General features: G+C 28.0%; 1 long non-coding RNA gene across 2 annotated transcripts; it reads left to right on the top strand.

The window, feature by feature from the left end:
* The first annotated feature begins 703 nt into the window (after positions 1-703).
* On the top strand, positions 704-3,733 carry LOC115718491 (uncharacterized). 2 transcript variants are annotated; one of them, XR_009687380.1, is made up of 4 exons: positions 704-956; positions 2,279-2,363; positions 2,555-2,680; positions 3,478-3,733. It is a non-coding gene; the product is annotated as an uncharacterized LOC115718491 (long non-coding RNA). The 2 variants fall into 2 exon arrangements; XR_009687379.1 differs by having other exon boundaries at positions 2,274-2,363.
* Positions 3,734-6,038: the final 2,305 nt, after the last annotated feature.

Below are 6,038 nucleotides of genomic sequence, written 5' to 3'. Positions count from 1 at the left end.
TCAAAAATTTGCTAACTACTTTTAAATTTTAAATGTTATTTTATAAATAAAAATTAAATAAAAAATTAGAAAAGATAAATAAATATTTTTTTCAAATTTTAAATGTAATTTAAATAAATAAAATAACAAAATTTAAAAAATTAGCAAAATATCTTACATCTATTTAAAATTACATGATTATAAATATCTTATTTTAAATTTAAATAAGGTCAAAATATCTAAAAAGATTTAAAAAAAATTTAAAAGATAAGATATTATTAAAAAAAAATATCTTAAAAGATAAGATATTTTTAAAATATCTTAAAAGATATTATAAATATCTTAAAAGATATTATAAATATCTTATAAAATCTGACCTTAAATTTAAAAAAATATAATCAAATTTAAAAATAAGATAGATTTTTAAGCAAAAAGATAAATACTAATTCTATTCACACTACAAGAAAAGGGATCTTTTATCCCAGTTTTTACACTTAGAAATATAGAAAATGGGATAAAAAGTATCTTTTAGCTTTTAATCCCACTTTTACGTTTGAAGTCTCCAAATAATTAAGTCTGGGAGTTTGGAGCAAGGGACTCGTTTGGAAAACAGACACAAAACCCTTGTTGGGAAGACTATTTTTATGCACATGCCAAACATAGCCTTTGTAAGACTTTTTATCCCAGTTTTTAGGCAATAACCGGGATAAAAAGTTGAGGTCCAATGGGCTTCAAAGTGAAAAGACCCTAACCAAAACCCTATCAATTGATTTTTTGTTTTCTGTCGCTCCCTTTCTCTTGAAACCTCTCTATTATTCCCCTCTCACAGACACAGAGCTTTCCAAACCCTAAGCTCGCATGAAACCTGAACCAAAAAAAAAAGAAAAAAAATCCTCTCTCTCCATCTGAAATTAGCTTCCTAGTCCCTCTCTCTCTTCCTCAAGTCCATTCAGCTCATTTTGAAGATGTTCTTTCAGGTATGATTATTAGTTTTATATATTCTAGAATTATATATTAATTTTTTTTTTCGTTTTTCTCACTCCCAAAATTAATTAGGGTATCTTTCTTCTTCATAAATTTGAAGTTAGATTTATCTCTCAACCAAATGGGGTGATCCCTGCTAACCTCGTTTTTGGGTTAGTGTGTATGTTTAGCCCTTCAATCTCATCTTTATTTGAAAAACATCACTTACAAGTTAAAAACAAAATCTCCTCTGTTCTCATTGAAAATATCTCTTTTAAGAGTTGGCCACAATACATATGTAAGTATTTTTTTTTTTCAATATTTCTTAAGTGTGTATTTGTTTGAATCTGGTATTGTTGCTTATTTACCATAGTGTGCTTACAATGACAAAAATTTATCATCGTGTAATAATTTGATTTATTTTGTACTTCAGAGTATTTTTCTAGTCAAACTACACAAATATTGGATTTAAAAATTATCTGTAAAAGCAGTTTATTGATTTAAGTCAACCATGATTTGTAATTTATATTGAAAATGAACTCCAAAAAAAGTATGTTATTGCAATGATGCTTAATGATTCAAATATTTTTGTAGGCCAGCTTCGATTCCAAGGAGGTAATGTTGTAAATATCTTAAGATGAAATTGGTTTGCAATGAATAGATACCTATTTTCTTTTTTATTTTTGTTATAATTGATGGATTGCTTGTGTTCGTGTCTACTTTCAGATGGAAACATATATATATGTATGTATGTTCCCATTATTAAGAATCGGCCTTATTAGTCCTTGAGCTCGCTGATTATATTAAAATAGAGAGGCTTTTGTTTTTTTATTATCTAGCTATGTGTATGTAGAGATAAAGAAAGTGTGAGATTATAATTAAAGAGTTGAGTACATAGTTTGTAAGAAAAATTTGTTCTTAATAAATTGGATTCTAGGCCAGAGACAACTGGTACTAGTTATAATGATGTTGTTTTCTTATTTTGCTTGAGTTATGGTTCTTTTTTATTAATAGTTATAACTAGATATAGAAATGATTGTTGGTGCACCTGATTATGTTCAAGGCGACTTAGACTTCTTGCAATATATACATGTGTGTCTTTGATTATGAAAAAATAAAACAAAATAAGGAACAAATTAATTAGTATTAGTAAAACAACACAATATGATTTTTCTGTAACAGTTAAATCTTTGATTTGCATAAGCTCATATAGTGGGGAAACATTATACACTAGCTCTATATATATTGTTAATTTAATTTCTCTATGTTTATTAAAAAAATAATTGCTATTTGTTTATGAATTAATCGATTGGTTATTATGTCATGCAAAGGAAAGATGAGTTCGCTCGTAAAGATGTTTGGTTCAATTTTCCTTTTTTGGTCTCAAGAAGTCTCAAAATTCTCTAAACCTGATATTATATGTAAGGACACTATTTTTTGATATATTGTTTGTACAGTAACTGAGCATAATGTTGAAAAAATTCCAGTTTAAAATATGTTTTATCTAATGAAAGAATTGTTCTTTCTTAGTATGAACAATAAATAAAATATTGATCTTTTATGCTCATAAACAACTCTGATCCAGCTATTTGTGTTTGTGTTTGCATTATAGCAAGTATGTCATTGTATAAGCAGTTCTGAGTAATGTGGCAAGAGAAGTGCTTGGTTTTCACTATAGTAGCAAACCTAGCATTATTAAGCGAAGGGGCAATCGATTAAGTTGATCAAGCACTGCGAGGTATGCATTTTTTTTGGTTGACTAGCATATACTGAACTTCATTTACTTTAGAAGCAAATTGTGTATTCTTTTGGCAATCACTATTCTTTTGTTTAATTTTCTATTACTGAATATTTGAAAGAAGTAGATTATATGTGATGTTCATTTAAAAAAAAAATAGCTAGATGTATAGCTGCAGAAACTATATTTGTCTTCTATAAATATGAACCAAGTGGTTGTGTTGTGGTGTTAAGAAATATAAGCCTATAATAATTAATTTTTTTTTATCATGCAATGAGATTAGGAGGCTGAACAATAATAACTTGTGTGGGTCATCTTCTTTACCACAATAATAATTAAAAAAAAAAAAATCCGCTTGCTTTCTTGTAAGTAAAAACCTTCTCTGTTTCACTTCATTGTTAAACGTGTTTCTTTTTTTTTTATGCTACTTTTTTTATACTTCTTTTCACTTTTATATTACATATGAGAATGAATGTACTATAATTTGTGTAGGGAAGCAAATATATTATTTGACGGGTTGAGACTTTTGTAGATACCATAGGACTTAAGTGATGTATGAGAAAGTTTGTCTAAAATTATCGTATGTGGCATAAGGGGACCGCGAATACATACTTTTACTTGTCCAAAATAATTATAGAATTATGTAGTTATTATATGCTAACTTACATTCGTGGTATACTTTAACTTTTAACTCATATTGAAGTCATAAAAGTAAAAGTAAGTATATAATCTTTACTATAAATACAACATATAAGAATACTTTCTTTTTAATTAATTTTAATTTTTTAATTTGACAGGTTGATGACCTATCCCAATATTGTAAGGAAGAACATCTCTTATCGCTTCGACAATAGTGGTTTAAGTCAATTGTTTCCTTTGATTTATAAATAATCAGTAGTATTCTATTGTATTTCTTTTAGACATTTTGTTTAGTATTTTAGATATTTGTACACAATGTAAAGTATTGGTTATTAATTCAAGTTACTATTGGTTTTAAAAATTATATTAATCATTTATTTTTTAGTTAACTCTTTATATACGTATTCCATATAATTATAAAAATAAAAATTAGATTTATTATTTATTGTAAAAAAATGAATGAAATGTAATAAACTTAAAAGAAAAAAATTCTGAAAACATACATATTTATTTGCAAAATGTGGAATAAAAGGTTACATTTTATCCCATTTTTTTAAAAAATAAATTAAAATAAAAGGGTACTTTTTATCCCATTTTTTATTAAAAAAGTGGGATAAAAAGTACTCTTTTATCCCACTTTTCTCATAAAAACTGGGATAAAAGGGTGCCTTTTATCTCACTTTTCTCATAAAAACCGGGATAAAAGGTACCTTTTTGTCCCGGTTTTTATGAAAAAAGTGGGATAAAAGGGTACTTTTTATCCCAGTTTTTACATAAAAACCGGGATAAAAAGTATATTTTTTATCACGGTTTTTTAAAGACTTTTTATCCCACTGCCATACATCCCGGTTTTCATTTTAGCGAAAACCGGGATAAAATGCCTTAAAAACCGGGATTAAAGGCCTTTGCTTGTAGTAGTGTCAAATTCAAATTACACTAATATCTTGAATTAAATTAAAAAAAATTAAATTAATTCAAAATGATAATTAGAATTGAATTAGGAATAGTAATAGTATATATACAAAACCATACAAAAAATTGGAAGTTAATTCCATGAAAAAGTATGAAAAATTGAAGAAAAAAGAAAAAATTCGAAACTGTACGGACAGTTCTGCGATCGCAGAAAAATATCAAGACAAATTTCCGATTTTGTCAAATCTTCAAAAAATCATAACTAATTCAAATAAAATCCAAATTGAGTTCTGTAAAAGGCTAACTTGCTTAATTTTTTCCATACTATCCAATCAAAATAATTCCATAAACGAAATCACAATTATTTTTCACGAAAATTTCACAAACATCAATCAATCATCAAATAACACTCAATACAACATGATACCATCCAAAGAACATACAAACAATCGTTTTAAAGTCCAAATTTCTTGCAAGTAAATCAATTACCATGGCTCTGAGGCCAGTTGTTGGAATTTATTTTACCAGGATCTTAGATCTACTCACAAGTATATTGATTAACACCCTAAATATGAACTTTCTAAAACGACGAAATAAACACATATAAAGTTTGAGAAACCTTACATTGGGTGCAGCGGAATATAATGACTCCTTCCGTTCAGATATCTAGCCCTTGATTCCTTTCTGTAGCAGAGCATTATCAATATCTGAACCTGGATCTCTTTCTCTGAATCTTTGATGCTGAAACTCCTTTTGCTGAATGTCTTTCTTCACGATCTTCCTCACTATGATTGAGGTATCACTTGCTGTGTGTGGGCACTACTCATACACTAAGAATTTCGAAATTCAAGAGGGAAGAGAAAGAAGAAGTGGCAGCTAAAGATAGGGAGAGAGAAAGGCTCAGGTTTTTCTCTGAAGGAAAAATAGAAAATTTAAGTGTAATTTTCCTGAAGCCTTCACTATCTATTTATAGCATTCCACTAGGGTTAGGTTTGAATTATTTAGCATTAAAATAATGAAAATATCAGTTTAAATTTCCTACAAAAGTGGCTGGCCCTATACTAGTGGATTTGGGCCTCACTTTTTGCAATTTTGCAGTTTTACCTTTTCTGCATCTGATTTTCTCAAAAACGCCAATTTTCTAATTCAACCATTTAAATGCCAATTCTAACTATTTAATAACTATAAATAATTATTAAATAATATTGTCATTTATCATATTTATTAATTGAACCATACAAAGTATCATAATTAACAAATATGCCCCTATAAACTCTTTCTTTACAATTTCGCCCTTACTTAGTGAAAAATTCACAAATAGACATAGTCTAATTTGAGAATTATAATTGATTAATCAAAACCAATTACATGAGTCTTACAAGCAATATTATCTCAACTAGTGGGGGGACCATGGGTCTATATAACCGAGCTTCCAATAAGTAGATCAAGAATTTAGCACTAAAATTCACTAACTTATTAATTCTTCATTGAATCCACGCATAGAACTTAGAATTGCACTCTCAGTTATATAGAATGCTCTATATGTTCCACCATATAGACACATCATTAGTTATCCATTGTTATAATCCTAATTTGATCAATGATCCTCTGTATGAATGATCTACACTGTAAAGGGATTAAATTACCGTTACACCCTACAATGTATTTATTCCTTAAAACACTTGACCCCGTATAAATGATATTTCAGCTTATGTGAAATGAGTACTCCACCATTTATGTTCGTTTGGTCAAGCTCGAAGGAGATCATCCTTTGCTTACTATTCGCCAGATAGAAGCTATAGATTCC

This window comes from Cannabis sativa, chromosome 4, assembly GCF_029168945.1.
Source record: "Cannabis sativa cultivar Pink pepper isolate KNU-18-1 chromosome 4, ASM2916894v1, whole genome shotgun sequence".
Taxonomy (NCBI): domain Eukaryota; kingdom Viridiplantae; phylum Streptophyta; class Magnoliopsida; order Rosales; family Cannabaceae; genus Cannabis; species Cannabis sativa.
Note: the sequence above shows the minus strand (reverse complement) of the source record. Positions and strands in the feature narration are given on the sequence as shown.